At 33.5% G+C, this 17846-nt stretch overlaps 2 long non-coding RNA genes across 2 annotated transcripts; both read right to left on the bottom strand.

Moving 5' to 3' along the window:
- Window positions 1-3456: 3456 nt before the first annotated feature.
- LOC149243081 (uncharacterized) lies at window positions 3457-10819 on the bottom strand. The gene is made up of 5 exons (XR_016246689.1): window positions 10682-10819; window positions 8241-8531; window positions 7529-7773; window positions 5088-5378; window positions 3457-4620 (listed from the first exon to the last, which is right to left on the bottom strand). It is a non-coding gene; the product is annotated as an uncharacterized LOC149243081 (long non-coding RNA).
- Window positions 10820-10822: 3 nt separating this feature from the next.
- Window positions 10823-13175, bottom strand: LOC149243082 (uncharacterized). Its single transcript, XR_016246688.1, has 4 exons — window positions 12892-13175; window positions 12427-12500; window positions 11390-11680; window positions 10823-10922 (listed from the first exon to the last, which is right to left on the bottom strand). It is a non-coding gene; the product is annotated as an uncharacterized LOC149243082 (long non-coding RNA).
- Between the last annotated feature and the right edge of the window lie 4671 nt (window positions 13176-17846).

Below are 17846 nucleotides of genomic sequence, written 5' to 3' on the forward strand. Positions count from 1 at the left end.
TATTCAACGATGTAATTTTCATTTAGATTTTCAGAGAGCATACTTACCTCCTCCAGCCTTACATCTCGCATTTTCTTTGTTGCTCACGTTTCGAAGAAATTTTGTGATCTGAAGTTGGTTTCCAAGTTTGATAGTTTTCTTTGATTTAGCCTCTCTTGTATCTTTCTTAGAAAAACATGTTGGAAGCATTGTAAGGGATCCTCACTGTGAAAGAATGGAAGATATCATCAGTGAGTGGGAGCTTCTCAATGGTTTTCAAAAAAGGGTAAGTATACTTGGAAAAATTGGAGAAGTGACAACATTGCAGCAAAGTTAGACCGCTTTCTCATCCATAGTAATTGGTTGGTAAATGGCATATAATGTCTTTCTAGTATTCTAGCTCAAGGGGATTCTGATCACAAACCCATCAGGTTGGATTTGGGCTCTCCATAAGATTTAGATCTGATTCCTTTCTGGTTTAATCCCGGGGGAATCCAGAAGGAAAGGGAGGCTAACCTGATAACTCATGCTTGGGCTATGCCAATTCGCAAGTCTTTTACCTTTGTTTGGGAATAAAATATGAAGGAGGTGAATTATGCTCTTAGAACCCGGGACAATCAATTACAGGCCCCTGCAGCAAGAGATAAAAGAACTCATTCAAAAGATCGAAGATCATCAAGGCTTGATGGAGTCATCAAGGCTTGATGGAGTCCAAACCAATCACTCACAAAAACTTAGAAGAAGAAAAAAACCTAGTAACCAAATATTTAAAATCAACAGGAAAGGAGGAAGAATACTGGCATCTGATGTCTCGAAGCCTATGGTTAAAGGCATGTGATATAAATACATCTTTTTTCACAAGCATACTAAATAAAGAGAAACTAGGAATCGAGTAAAGGAAATTTCTTCTGGAGGTCACCTTAAAATATGTTTTTCCTAGGAAATTAAGAGAGGACTTTTGCTTCTTCAATAATCCATATTCTAGAGACAAAGTAAATGGCTCGGAAATGTAGAAATACTTCATCTCGTGTCTCACCTCCATTGTTTTGTATCAGGAATTTTCTCATCTGGTTAAACCGATTAAAGATGACGCAATTGAAACCATCTAGTCCCTAAACATGGTTAAAGATCTGGGATTGGATGACTTCTTTATAATTTTTAATGTGAATGCTTAACTCCTCCATATTTAAATGAAGGTTTGGGGACAATACCAACTCATCCTTTTTAGCTCTAATTCTGAAGGAGACATAGTTGTCCTCATTCTCTCGATTCTGGACAATCTCAATGTGTAATTTGGCCTAGAAGTTTCTAGCAAAAAATTTAGCTATTATGCTCAAAAAGATTTTCCCTACAATCATATCAAAAAACCAAGTTGGTTTCATGAAGCATCGATAAATCATAGACAAAATCATTCTTGTTCATGAGGTGATTAATTCGAGAAAGAAATGGGGTTAGCCGGGTATGATTATCAAACTTGACATGGAAAACACCTTCAATAGAATCCATCACTCCTTTTTATTCTCGGTGATGGAAAAGTTGGGTTTCTGCAATGAGTTCATAAATTGGACTAGAGATTGTATTGGAAGCCTGTGGACAGCTCCTTTAGTAAATGGACTCCCTTGTAATCTCTTCTCCACGTCTAGGGGTTTGAGGCAGGCTTTCAATAGAAGCTCCTAGTAGTAGAAACCTTAATATATTAGTGGCAGAAAACTTAATAAGGAACCTAGAGATGGGAAGAAGGGAAGAGAAGGGAGAATATGAGGAGTAAGTATAGAAAACAACAATAAATATGTGTATCATTCCCAGTTTGCTGACGATACATTGTTGTTAGGGGGAGCCTCCAAAATTATTGCTCGGCGATTCAAACCAGTGTTTGATCAATATCTAGACCTGTTGGGGGGCTTCATTGATAAAACAAAGAGCCTAATCATAGGATGGAACTATCCACTTCAAAATATTAATGAAATTGTGATGGTTTTGGGATTCCCTTTAGAATGGAATGGAAATTATTTAAATATCTAGGAATCCCCATTTTGATCGGTGCCTCTAATATGAAGAGTTGAATCAATACCTTAAATAAATTTTCGAAGAAATTTCAAGCCTCGGGTGCTCAATGGCTCTCTTCATTAGGATGTGTTGTGATAGTTAAATATGTTCTATCGTTGCTTCCTGTCTACCTATACTCTGACCTTCTAGACCCAAAAGTTGTGCTCAATCAGATGAGCTTGTTAATTCACAAGTTTCTATGGCAAGGAGGGAGGAATAGTAAACTGGAATGTAATTTGTCTCCCAATGGTTAATGGGGGATTGGCAGTCTAAGACCCTCTATTTATGAATATTGCTCCTAGAGCTACAATCGTTTGGATACTTATTTCAGATTTCAGTGTGTGGTGGAAATTTGGCTTTCTGCCAGAATATTCAACAAGAATTCTCTTCTCAGGGTAGAATCAAATTATTGGGCAGGTCTAGGTTTTACTATTTGAAAGCTGTGAAAGGAAGCAACCCCTCTTATTATTGATCACCTTAGTTGGAAACGGGGAAACAGGTCTTGCTTATATATTTTGAGATAACAAATATTTCCAAATATCCTATTGAGTGGAAGTGAAGAATTCAAAATCCTCGGTCAGTGGATGAAAAAAAATGGTTTTTCTCAAATTAAAGGGCATATAAAAATGGGATATCAAAGGGGTATGGAAGGGTTGGATCAACCTAGAGCTGGTGATTCATTTAAAGCTGGTTTGGGAAAATTAGACTTGAGTGGTAAATGGTTGTTTATAGGAGCTGCCTAAACCTGTAGCAGACTTCCCTCCCCTGCCGAAATCTGCTGTACAATTCAGTCAGAGTGTTGATTGATCTGGAACTCTGACTGTTTTGGATGATCTGGTTTAATTTAAAATTGGGCAAAACAAACCAATGGAATCATTCCAACACAAAGAATTTTCACTGTGCCTGAAATTCTTGCTGGATTCTTGTCAAATATTTTGTTGGAAAGAGGGTCTGTTTGCTATACAATTAACGTACTCTATTGTTCATGAATAGCATGGTTTTTGTACCCCAATGAACTTGTCAAATATTTCTGAAATGATATTTTGAACAGGTCAATCCTCACAATCATCAGCTAAAGTTATGTAATTTTGGAAGTGCCAAAAGCTCTGGTGAGTTGTTGCTCTGTGGTATAAGCATCCAATTGAATTGTCATTGTCCTCTTTTCACCTTACACGTTTGCAAATATGCCTTTTTTCACCTTAAGCTATTTGACAAAAATGGATTTACCATTTACACTCATATCCTATCAAACTCTGCTCGGAAATTTACAAATCACTGTTGATTATATTACAAATAGTCCAATCTTATTTCAAAGAAAAAAATACAAACGAAAGTATAAGTTAACTTTAATACCATATTTAAATAACTATATACAAACTGATCTTAACTTCGGAATAACAACTATAAACAACTTAATACAAACTGATCTTAGCTTTAGAGAGTGACCTTAACTTTGGATCTAGATAATAAAAACACATTCAGATTTGCACAGATAATAAAAATACATTCAAATTTGCATGAAAGAGTGAATAATCGACCCAGGGTTAGATATTCTCCATGGATTTAAAAAATTCTGAGGTTAAGATAAATGATCCTAGTTTTAAATGAATTAAAAATTGCTCTTCTATATAATAGAATATGAAGTTGTTGGGGATTTGCAACCTAACTTAAGAATCTAATTGAGTGGTAGATTGACTTTGGTAGACGTTCTAAATCTGAGGGTAACTCGATTGCAGATTCTGAAATATTTTAAAAATTTGATTGAAATAAACAAAGTTAAACAGTTAACATCACTCATGTCTCTCCCCATTTAGGAATATTCCAGAATATACGTAAGGATGGTCAGGTCCCAACCAAGGAGCGCCTAAAATGAAAACTTGTGATGGATATTATGGGAGTCAAGCAAACTCCACTCAATCTACAATCGACATAAGGATAGCCAAGTCCCAACCAAGCAGAAGGGACTCTAAAGATGAAAACCTTCTAATTGCTTGTAAAAATTTTGTGGAACATCCTAACTGATTAGGAACCACCATGAGTATCTTTGACGCAATGAACCAGATTTAATGGCCATTTGGCAAATCCTCTTTCAATAGACTAACTCTGGGGTCAGCTATAACATGCAATAAATTGTAAATGGACAATAAGTATGATGTTTCTGAATGTTACATATATAGGCTTAATGGTAAATACATTGTTTAACCAGTGCCTTTAGATACCACCTGTTCTTACTTGGACAGTCTTGTTCTCGTCAATCTTTTGCCTTCCCTCATTTCCCTTTCTGTAATAAGCATTGAAGTTTGCACCTAAATCTATATAATAAGATATAAAAGAGGATGAAAAATTTTACCCTTGCATGAACTCAGCGAGTTTGGATAAATGTAAGAATTTTGAAGAACAGAACTGTGTTGTTTTGGACTGGAAATGTTGCTGAAGAAAATTGTCTACACAGTTGTACAAGATTACTATAGGGTACTTCTGCAAGTCCTCTCTTACTTCTCTGTGCCATTCATGAAAATCGCTTTTTGATCTTCATTCTCTATAGAATTGTCCCTGTTTTTAGACACCTTTTGAGATACCCCAAATTCATATAATCTGAAAAAAAGCCAATCCTTTCATTTTAGAGTTCCAAGTTAGACTTTGACCGTTAGAATAATGGCATAGCTATTTGTTTGAGTCACTAGTTAACCAATTTTTTTAACAGTTCTAGATTCCTTTTGAGATACCCCAAATTCATATAATCTAAAAAGAACTGATTCTTTCAACTTACGATTTAATTGGATATTCACAGTTAGAAAAATGGCATAGGTTTTTGTTTGAGTCACTGGTTAATCTATTTTTCTATCGGTCCAGGATTTCCCTAAGTTCTCAAGAGAACTTAACATTCAATAGAACTTAGCATTCAATAATTTGAAGAAGAGCATTCATATTTTTTGCCATTACAAAGAAGAAATAGCCTTAGATTTATCCACAAAAATTATTCCACAAATTCCTGTGTATTATGATAATTTGCCATTGCAATTAGTTTAAAGCCAGCATTATTTCTTAGCAATAAAGCCTACATTCATTGAAGCCCCTTTCGCCTGAGCGTTATCCACCATAGCAAAGAGTGTAAGGTCATCCATGCCTGAGTTATACAGTAAAACTTCGGGAAAATTGCCACAGAGAGAATTTTGGATGTCTGAAACACGCAACAAGCGGTTCTAGCAACAAGGTACTGATAGAAAGGGTTCAGAGAGTAACGATAGGTAGCGCATTGCCGATAAGGGATGCTCAAATCCTCTTTACAGCCACAGCCTATAATAATCAGGTCTCCAGAACTTGATCTGCCATCAGAGGTCAAATGACATACTCTGCAAACAGTCTCTGCATTAAAAAAAAAGTGGCGAAAGCTTTTACCTATTAAAAAAATAGCATTCCGATACCAGAGGATTCCCTTACAAGTACCAGAAAAAGTTTTCCTTAAAAACACAACATTCCGAAACCACATGATTGCCTTAGAAGTGTCATATTGCCTTCCTTCTGCCTTATAAGTATCAGTTTAACTGATCTCCACATGAAGAATATAATACGGAAATGAAATTTGATTATTCTAGGTGATCCCTAACCAAAATATGGCCTTCTTGCGTTAAAAGATCTACCAATTTAAATGAAAATATCATTATTCTTCCATCTGAATAGAGATTTAATAAGAGGCAGGGGAGTGGGGCTCAAAAGGTTTTAAGAAGAATCTTCCAATCCAGCAGCACTAAAAAAAGTAAGATTCCATACGTGAGTTACAGCTCAAGTTAAAGCTAGACCAATTCCAGAGATTTGTGTCTAATTTCACTAATTGAGCCATATTTAAAAGAAAATTAGACTTGAGTGGTAAATGGTTGTTTATAGGAGCTGCCTAAACCTGTAGCAGACTTCCCTCCCCTGCCGAAGTCTGCTGTACAATTCAGTCAGAGTGTTGATTGATCTGGAACTCTGACTGTTTTGGATGATCTGGTTTAATTTAAAATTGGGCAAAACAAACCAATGGAATCATTCCAACACAAAGAATTTTCACTGTGCCTGAAATTCTTGCTGGATTCTTGTCAAATTTGTGGTTGGAAAGAGGGTCTGTTTGCTATACAATTAACGTACTCTATTGTTCATGAATAGCATGGTTTTTGTACCCCAATGAACTTGTCAAATATTTCTGAAATGATATTTTGAACAGGTCAATCCTCACAATCATCAGCTAAAGTTATGTAATTTTGGAAGTGCCAAAAGCTCTGGTGAGTTGTTGCTCTGTGGTATAAGCATCCAATTGAATTGTCATTGTCCTCTTTTCACCTTACACGTTTGCAAATATGCCTTTTTTCACCTTAAGCTATTTGACAAAAATGGATTTACCATTTACACTCATATCCTATCAAACTCTGCTCGGAAATTTACAAATCACTGTTGATTATATTACAAATAGTCCAATCTTATTTCAAAGAAAAAAATACAAACGAAAGTATAAGTTAACTTTAATACCATATTTAAATAACTATATACAAACTGATCTTAACTTCGGAATAACAACTATAAACAACTTAATACAAACTGATCTTAGCTTTAGAGAGTGACCTTAACTTTGGATCTAGATAATAAAAACACATTCAGATTTGCACAGATAATAAAAATACATTCAAATTTGCATGAAAGAGTGAATAATCGACCCAGGGTTAGATATTCTCCATGGATTTAAAAAATTCTGAGGTTAAGATAAATGATCCTAGTTTTAAATGAATTAAAAATTGCTCTTCTATATAATAGAATATGAAGTTGTTGGGGATTTGCAACCTAACTTAAGAATCTAATTGAGTGGTAGATTGACTTTGGTAGACGTTCTAAATCTGAGGGTAACTCGATTGCAGATTCTGAAATATTTTAAAAATTTGATTGAAATAAACAAAGTTAAACAGTTAACATCACTCATGTCTCTCCCCATTTAGGAATATTCCAGAATATACGTAAGGATGGTCAGGTCCCAACCAAGGAGCGCCTAAAATGAAAACTTGTGATGGATATTATGGGAGTCAAGCAAACTCCACTCAATCTACAATCGACATAAGGATAGCCAAGTCCCAACCAAGCAGAAGGGACTCTAAAGATGAAAACCTTCTAATTGCTTGTAAAAATTTTGTGGAACATCCTAACTGATTAGGAACCACCATGAGTATCTTTGACGCAATGAACCAGATTTAATGGCCATTTGGCAAATCCTCTTTCAATAGACTAACTCTGGGGTCAGCTATAACATGCAATAAATTGTAAATGGACAATAAGTATGATGTTTCTGAATGTTACATATATAGGCTTAATGGTAAATACATTGTTTAACCAGTGCCTTTAGATACCACCTGTTCTTACTTGGACAGTCTTGTTCTCGTCAATCTTTTGCCTTCCCTCATTTCCCTTTCTGTAATAAGCATTGAAGTTTGCACCTAAATCTATATAATAAGATATAAAAGAGGATGAAAAATTTTACCCTTGCATGAACTCAGCGAGTTTGGATAAATGTAAGAATTTTGAAGAACAGAACTGTGTTGTTTTGGACTGGAAATGTTGCTGAAGAAAATTGTCTACACAGTTGTACAAGATTACTATAGGGTACTTCTGCAAGTCCTCTCTTACTTCTCTGTGCCATTCATGAAAATCGCTTTTTGATCTTCATTCTCTATAGAATTGTCCCTGTTTTTAGACACCTTTTGAGATACCCCAAATTCATATAATCTGAAAAAAAGCCAATCCTTTCATTTTAGAGTTCCAAGTTAGACTTTGACCGTTAGAATAATGGCATAGCTATTTGTTTGAGTCACTAGTTAACCAATTTTTTTAACAGTTCTAGATTCCTTTTGAGATACCCCAAATTCATATAATCTAAAAAGAACTGATTCTTTCAACTTACGATTTAATTGGATATTCACAGTTAGAAAAATGGCATAGGTTTTTGTTTGAGTCACTGGTTAATCTATTTTTCTATCGGTCCAGGATTTCCCTAAGTTCTCAAGAGAACTTAACATTCAATAGAACTTAGCATTCAATAATTTGAAGAAGAGCATTCATATTTTTTGCCATTACAAAGAAGAAATAGCCTTAGATTTATCCACAAAAATTATTCCACAAATTCCTGTGTATTATGATAATTTGCCATTGCAATTAGTTTAAAGCCAGCATTATTTCTTAGCAATAAAGCCTACATTCATTGAAGCCCCTTTCGCCTGAGCGTTATCCACCATAGCAAAGAGTGTAAGGTCATCCATGCCTGAGTTATACAGTAAAACTTCGGGAAAATTGCCACAGAGAGAATTTTGGATGTCTGAAACACGCAACAAGCGGTTCTAGCAACAAGGTACTGATAGAAAGGGTTCAGAGAGTAACGATAGGTAGCGCATTGCCGATAAGGGATGCTCAAATCCTCTTTACAGCCACAGCCTATAATAATCAGGTCTCCAAAACTTGATCTGCCATCAGAGGTCAAATGACATACTCTGCAAACAGTCTCTGCATTAAAAAAAAAGTGGCGAAAGCTTTTACCTATTAAAAAAATAGCATTCCGATACCAGAGGATTCCCTTACAAGTACCAGAAAAAGTTTTCCTTAAAAACACAACATTCCGAAACCACATGATTGCCTTAGAAGTGTCATATTGCCTTCCTTCTGCCTTATAAGTATCCGTTTAACTGATCTCCACATGAAGAATATAATACGGAAATGAAATTTGATTATTCTAGGTGATCCCTAACCAAAATATGGCCTTCTTGCGTTAAAAGATCTACCAATTTAAATGAAAATATCATTATTCTTCCATCTGAATAGAGATTTAATAAGAGGCAGGGGAGTGGGGCTCAAAAGGTTTTAAGAAGAATCTTCCAATCCAGCAGCACTAAAAAAAGTAAGATTCCATACGTGAGTTACAGCTCAAGTTAAAGCTAGACCAATTCCAGAGATTTGTGTCTAATTTCACTAATTGAGCCATATTTAAAAGAAAATTAGACTTGAGTGGTAAATGGTTGTTTATAGGAGCTGCCTAAACCTGTAGCAGACTTCCCTCCCCTGCCGAAGTCTGCTGTACAATTCAGTCAGAGTGTTGATTGATCTGGAACTCTGACTGTTTTGGATGATCTGGTTTAATTTAAAATTGGGCAAAACAAACCAATGGAATCATTCCAACACAAAGAATTTTCACTGTGCCTGAAATTCTTGCTGGATTCTTGTCAAATTTGTGGTTGGAAAGAGGGTCTGTTTGCTATACAATTAACGTACTCTATTGTTCATGAGTAGCATGGTTTTTGTACCCCAATGAGCTTGTCAAATATTTCTGAAATGATATTTTGAACAGGTCAATCCTCACAATCATCAGCTAAAGTTATGTAATTTTGGAAGTGCCAAAAGCTCTGGTGAGTTGTTGCACTGTGGTATAAGCATCCAATTGAATTGTCATTGTCCCCTTTTCACCTTACACGTTTGCAAATATGCCTTTTTTCACCTTAAGCTATTTGACAAAAATGGATTTACCATTTACACTCATATCCTATCAAACTCTGCTCGGAAATTTACAAATCACTGTTGATTATATTACAAATAGTCCAATCTTATTTCAAAGAAAAAAATACAAACGAAAGTATAAGTTAACTTTAATACCATATTTAAATAACTATATACAAACTGATCTTAACGTTGGAATAACAACTATAAACAACTTAATATAAACTGATCTTAGCTTTAGAGAGTGACCTTAACTTTGGATCTAGATAATAAAAACACATTCAGATTTGCACAGATAATAAAAATACATTCAAATTTGCATGAAAGAGTGAATAATCGACCCAGGGTTAGATATTCTCCATGGATTTAAAAAATTCTGAGGTTAAGATAAATGATCCTAGTTTTAAATGAATTAAAAATTGCTCTTCTATATAATAGAATATGAAGTTGTTGGGGATTTGCCACCTAACTTAAGAATCTAATTGAGTGGTAGATTGACTTTGGTAGACGTTCTAAATCTGAGGGTAACTCGATTGCAGATTCTGAAATATTTTAAAAATTTGATTGAAATAAACAAAGTTAAACAGTTAACATCACTCATGTCTCTCCGCATTTAGGAATATTCCAGAATATACGTAAAGATGGTCAGGTCCCAACCAAGGAGCGCCTAAAATGAAAACTTGTGATGGATATTATGGGAGTCAAGCAAACTCCACTCAATCTACAATCGACATAAGGATAGCCAAGTCCCAACCAAGCAGAAGGGACTCTAAAGATGAAAACCTTCTAATTGCTTGTAAAAATTTTGTGGAACATCCTAACTGATTAGGAACCACCATGAGTATCTTTGACGCAGTGAACCAGATTTAATGGCCATTTGGCAAATCCTCTTTCAATAGACTAACTCTGGGGTCAGCTATAACATGCAATAAATTGTAAATGGACAATAAGTATGATGTTTCTGAATGTTACATATATAGGCTTAATGGTAAATACATTGTTTAACCAGTGCCTTTAGATACCACCTGTTCTTACTTGGACAGTCTTGTTCTCGTCAATCTTTTGCCTTCCCTCATTTCTCTTTCTGTAATAAGCATTGAAGTTTGCACCTAAATCTATATAATAAGATATAAAAGAGGATGAAAAATTTTACCCTTGCATGAACTCAGCGAGTTTGGATAAATGTAAGAATTTTGAAGAACAGAACTGTGTTGTTTTGGACTGGAAATGTTGCTGAAGAAAATTGTCTACACAGTTGTACAAGATTACTATAGGGTACTTCTGCAAGTCCTCTCTTCTCTGTGCCATTCATGAAAATCGCTTTTTGATCTTCATTCTCTATAGAATTGTCCCTGTTTTTAGACACCTTTTGAGATACCCCAAATTCATATAATCTGAAAAAAAGCCAATCCTTTCATTTTAGAGTTCCAAGTTAGACTTTGACCGTTAGAATAATGGCATAGCTATTTGTTTGAGTCACTAGTTAACCAATTTTTTTAACAGTTCTAGATTCCTTTTGAGATACCCCAAATTCATATAATCTAAAAAGAACTGATTCTTTCAACTTACGACTTAATTGGATATTCACAGTTAGAAAAATGGCATAGGTTTTTGTTTGAGTCACTGGTTAATCTATTTTTCTATCGGTCCAGGATTTCCCTAAGTTCTCAAGAGAACTTAACATTCAATAGAACTTAGCATTCAATAATTTGAAGAAGAGCATTCATATTTTTTGCCATTGCAAAGAAGAAATAGCCTTAGATTTATCCACAAAAATTATTCCACAAATTCCTGTGTATTATGATAATTTGCCATTGCAATTAGTTTAAAGCCAGCATTATTTCTTAGCAATAAAGCCTACATTCATTGAAGCCCCTTTCGCCTGAGCGTTATCCACCATAGCAAAGAGTGTAAGGTCATCCATGCCTGAGTTATACAGTAAAACTTCGGGAAAATGGCCACAGAGAGAATTTTGGATGTCTGAAACACGCAACAAGCGGTTCTAGCAACAAGGTACTGATAGAAAGGGTTCAGAGAGTAACGATAGGTAGCGCATTGCCGATAAGCGATGCTCAAATCCTCTTTACAGCCACAGCCTATAATAATCAGGTCTCCAGAACTTGATCTGCCATCAGAGGTCAAATGACATACTCTGCAAACAGTCTCTGCATTAAAAAAAAAAGTGGCGAAAGCTTTTACCTATTAAAAAAATAGCATTCCGATACCAGAGGATTCCCTTACAAGTACCAGAAAAAGTTTTCCTTAAAAACACAACATTCCGAAACCACATGATTGCCTTAGAAGTGTCATATTGCCTTCCTTCTGCCTTATAAGTATCAGTTTAACTGATCTCCACATGAAGAATATAATACGGAAATGAAATTTGATTATTCTAGGTGATCCCTAACCAAAATATGGCCTTCTTGCGTTAAAAGATCTACCAATTTAAATGAAAATATCATTATTCTTCCATTTGAATAGAGATTTAATAAGAGGCAGGGGAGTGGGGCTCAAAAGGTTTTAAGAAGAATCTTCCAATCCAGCAGCACTAAAAGAAGTAAGATTCCATACGTGAGTTACAGCTCAAGTTAAAGCTAGACCAATTCCAGAGATTTGTGTCTAATTTCACTAATTGAGCCATATTTAAAAGAAAACATGTACTGTATGGCGAAGCGAAAATTCCCTTACAATTAACAGAAAAATACATTTTAACTTTATAAAACAACATTCCCATACCACAGGATTGCCTTACAAGTATCAGATTACCTGATCTCCAAAGGAAAAATATAATCCGGAAATGGCGAAGCGAAAATTCCCTTACAATTAACAGAAAAATACATTTAACTTTATAAAACAACATTCCCATACCACAGGATTGCCTTACAAGTATCAGATTACCTTATCTCCAAAGGAAAAATATAATCCGGAAATGCAATTGGATTTTTCTGGGTGATCCGTAACGAAAATATGCCCTGCTTGCATCAAAAGGTCTGTCGATTTAAATGCAAATATCATTATTCTTCCACTTGAATAGAGATTTAATAAGAGATAGGGGAGTGCGGGGGCTCAGAAGTTTTGAAGAAGGATCTTCCAATCCAGCAGAATAAAAAGATATAAGATTAGATATGTAAGTTACAGTTCAAGTTAAAACTGTACCAGTCCCAGAGATTTGCGTCAAATTTCACAAATTGAGACATTTCAAAGAAAACTGGACCAGTCCCAGAGATTTGTGTCAAATTTCAGAAATTGAGACATTTAAAAGAACACATGGACTGTATGGGGAAGCGGAGATAAAGAACCGGTTATTCCAATGCTGAGGTTTCTGTAAAACATTAAAATTCATGTATGAGATGTGAGACCTACCTATTGCCTCTGATCTTGAACCATGTCTCTGCGCATTGCCGATGAGCGATGCTCAAATCCTCTTTACAGCCACAGCCAATAATAATCAGGTCTCCAGAACTTGATCTGCCATCAGAGGTCAAATGACATACTCTGCAAACAGTCTCTGCATCATCGCCGACACTATGGGCTGCCGCTCCAAAAATCTGAAAATCCAAACCAAAAATGGTCTGAATACCGCCACCCACTTCGACATACCTATAAAATTTCCCTGTGTCGCTTCAGATCTCAGAACGTTTTTCACCGATGATCTAATGGCTGGAGATGATTTAATCGTCTAACAATCCATTTAACGGCCCACGTTGAGACACAGTGGCATGGAGGGGAGTTCGTCTCAGAGGGAACGCCTTACGGCGTAATTAATTGATTATGAGATTGTCAATGCCGCCTCTAAGAGCACCGAATGAATAATTTGACCCTGAAGAATCGTTAGCATGGTTCACGGGACTGGCCCACTGTCACTGTTACTTGCAGGGGAGGTGAAATGGCGTGCATTTTTTTTTCTTTAAATATACAAATTAATTGATTGTGAGAGCTCCGAATGAATAATTCAGGTGCGGGGAGTTAGCATGGTTCACGGGACTGGCCCTGAAGAATCGTTTGACCCTGAATTTGCGAGTTTTATATTATAAAATGGCAAAAATTGGATACAGTCACGGACTGACCCTCACGCAGATTGCAGTTGCTGACGGATGAATAATTATATAGATTTAAAAATTATTATTATTTTGAATAACTGATAATGATTATTATTCATCTATTTTGTTTGTTTGTTTTAGGTTTATAGTATTATAACATATTACAATGGTTTTTTTAATGGATTATGACAAAATTCTGATCATATAATGTTTTTTTTTTTAAATATACATAAATTAATTGATTGTGAGATTGTCAATGGCGCCTCTAAGAGCACCGAATGAATAATTTGACCCTGAAGAATCATTAGCATGGTTCACGGGACTGGCTCTGAAGAATCGTTTGACCCTGAATTTGCGAGTTTTATATAACGGCAAAAATTGGGTACAGTCATGGACGGATGAATAATTATATAGATTTAAAATTCTATAAATTTAAAAATTATTATTATTTTGAATAATTGATAATGATTGTTATTCATCTATTTTGTTTTAGGTTTATAGTATTATAATATATTTAAAATATAATAGTGAAATTTCTTTTCATAGTTTATTTTGGCTATGACAATTTTTTTTAATTGATTATGAAAAAATTCAGATGATATAATGTTTATTCAAAATTTTCTTGGACTTATCAATGGTATTTTTTTAAGTTCCAAACCAATATCTCTGTCACCTTAAGACATTTGTCACCTTTCCCATCTCTGTGCTGTTTTTTTCTTTTTAAATGTTTTAACCACCAAGTCAAGTTACTAAAGACAAAGTACTAAATGTAACTTCAAATGTGTTATGAGATGTTAAAGTTGGTGGCCCTAGATGGAGATGCAGGAACAATACTGAATTTTGGTGCTGAGCAAGATTACTTTTAAACTATTACTGCCTCACTGTGCCCAAGTCCAATCTAAATTTATTTAAACTATTACTTTTGCAAATATGCCAATTCCAATAAACATAGTTTTTTTTAAATACCAACTCCAATAAACAGAATTAAATACCAACTCCAATAAACAAAATTAATCTAAACCAACTGCAATACCTCGGTCTTTTGACATATGAACGCATTCACACGACGGTGATTTTGCCGTACTACAAACAGGTTCCATGTATCCAAGTGATTTTAATCTTAAACCAATCAAAACCTATTTCAAAAACGAAATCGGTTATTTTGATTTCATACCAATGTCAATTATTTTAATATATACTATAATTTATTAACATATAAAAGTGGGAACTAAATATATTTTTTATCTGTTACAAAAATATTTCTCATCATTATACACTGGCCACTCTTCAACAACCATTCTGCCTAATTAGTCAAAATTAGGCTAATTAACAGCAATTAATATATATAGTTATTCATACAACTCAATCCAATTAGATGAAAAGACAACAGCATTAATAGTTATTCATAGAAATCAATCCACTTAGATGAGAAGACAACATCATTGATTAATATTAATGTATTTGTTATTCATGAAAATTATATTGATAGAGTATATATTTTGATTCAAACATCATATTGGTCAAATATGATATTTTTACTTCTACAAAATGCTTTTAAACATCAAATGAATTGCTAAATAATTTATTTACTTTTAAAAAGAATAATTATATTGTAAATAATTTATTTACTTTTAAAAAGAATAATTATATTGTCAATTTCAATTTAATTAGGTAAAATTATTTTTTAATATTATAAATAAAGAATAAAATTATTATAATATTAAAAAAATATAAATATTTATAAATATTATAATAATTTAATTTTTAAATTAAAATACAATAATTTATAAAATTAAATTACTAAATAAAATATTTTGATGATGATTATGATTATTAAAGTCTAAGACTACTAATATGATTTATTAGACTTTAAGTAAGAGATTAATTAGGATTCTTAAAAATTTTATTTAGTTTTTAATTTTTGCAATGTTTATTTTTTTTTAACACTAGTCAAGACTCAAAAATAATTCTTGTTGGCAAGAATGAAGTTGATGACTTCCATATAATACATTAGCTTCATTTTCCCCTCTAGCTCCTTATCATCCCACAACTAATCCTTAACTTTGGAAGTAACAATATTTCAAATATGATGGTTATTTTCCAAGATAATCTTCTCCTTTATCCCTCCAAGGTCTAGGGCATCCCTATGCCTCTAGGTCCTTATCATCCCACAAGTCATCTTTAAATTTGGAAGTAATGGTATTTTCAATATTATCTTTATTTTCCAAGATAATCTCCTCGTCTAAAGATTGGACATCCTTATGCCAACATCTTTTGAGCCAAATGTGGGGCTTTTGGCTAGAGTTAGAAACAAGTTTGCGGAACCTCTTGGCTTCCATGTTGTAAAGCTTCTTCTTATACATTAGATACCTAAACCTAGCCACATTTGAATGGGACAAAGACTACCTTCACTCTAGAGGATAAAGTAGGGAATATGTCCTTTAATCTTTATGTTGTAAATTATTAATTGCTTTTGGATCAGCTAAATCCTCCTACACCATTATTTTAGATATATTTCAACCCCAAATCAATATTTTAAATATATTTCAACCCCAAACCTTACATCTTTATGAAATAAAAAAATTAACAAAAATCTGATTTATATTTTTTTCATCGAATCTCTTACAAATTACTTCATATAATTTTACCAATTCAATAACTTAATTATTCAATAACCATATAAATTTATTAAGAAACTTGATGAAATCTAACATTGAGAAACGTAAAGAAAAACTTTACAGTGTACACCAATGAATGGGAAACTCTTCTCTCTTATTCGCAAGTCTCTCTCCGTGTGGAGCCTATAGCCCAGGGAGAGGTGACTGTCATGGGTTGGATGCATGTGCTTTATTTTTTTTACTTCTTCCATACCGAGCCAAAATATTAGGCATAACTTTAATGACCTTTAATGGCCAATATTTGCAACGTATTCAATATAATTTCAATTATATAATATTTTTTTAAAATATATAAATCATTATTTATATATGCTTATATTTATAGATGAATTTTAAATTATGTTTATTTTGGAATAGAATTTTTATAATTTTAGTTTAATTAGTAATAATTATTAGTTGGATAGTAGGATTCAATTTTCATAGAATATTTTTATTAGTATTTAAAAATTAAAAGGTAAAGTTTATTTCATAAGTAGTTATGAGCTTTTTCTTTTTCAATTAAATTGATTAGTTAAGGAAAATAATGTATGTGAACAAGTATGATATGGAATGAGTTATGGTTTTTTGGCATGTGGTATTGATCAACCATTTTATTGCCTTATGGTATTTTAACAAAGCATATTTACATATTAAATATCTTCATCATAAAGTGGGGGTGAAGCTCCATTTTTAATAATTTTGTTCTTTTATATGTATGTATGTTTAACTTATATATTGATTGATTTTAATAATAATAATAATAATACATTTTTAATATATCAAGGAATAAGTGTTTTCCTTCCTATGGACATTTAGTATCCATTGGATTTATACCTTGCACTAGTATATACTAGCAATTGCATCAGATATTGCAAAGGAAACGTCACAAGGCATAAATTCCAAAAAAATTGTGACATAGAAAGAAGTATTGAAGATGAAAATTACTAAACAAAATGTCTTTCAAAAGCAGAAGATAAAGAGAAAGAACTCACATAATGCCAAATTGAAACAGTTTTCGACATAGATTGTCTTTTAATCTTCAAAGATGGTCTTTCAAGTTCCAATAACAAATATTTGATAGATTTTGAAAAATTACACGTAGTAGATGACACGACATAAGCTAAATAAAATAATATAATTTATGAAGAATATGATGGCTATATTTCCAAATCTAAATTTGCATCACAACCTCACAAATTTTAGATATCATCACATAATAGATGAAAATGAGCTAGACATGAGCTCCCAATTATTCATAAGTTTTAGTGCAAAATGAGAAACTTCGAAAATATCAGCGATTATCATTTTCATAAAGTGCCAACATATCACACTTCATAGACCAGAAAGTCGCAATCAATCAAAATGTAAAACCCATCTGCCCTATGCTAAAAGAACCAAACCAGTATTGTAGAATAAATAACACCACATTTATCCTCGGTGTTTATTTAATGAGGAGTTTTTGATTCGCCTCAATAGAAATCAGATAAAATTGGATTCCGGGATGGACATTTCCTTTCTCATGGATAAGGAATAAAGAAGAATGGATAGACGAGAATGCACAGTCTCATGGTGGAAGCACATATGGATTAGAACCTTTCAAAATTTCATTATTTACATGCAG

This window comes from Pinus tabuliformis, chromosome 8, assembly GCF_031772625.1.
Source record: "Pinus tabuliformis cultivar Carrire ecotype Pingquan chromosome 8, CPIR1, whole genome shotgun sequence".
Lineage (NCBI taxonomy): Eukaryota > Viridiplantae > Streptophyta > Pinopsida > Pinales > Pinaceae > Pinus > Pinus tabuliformis.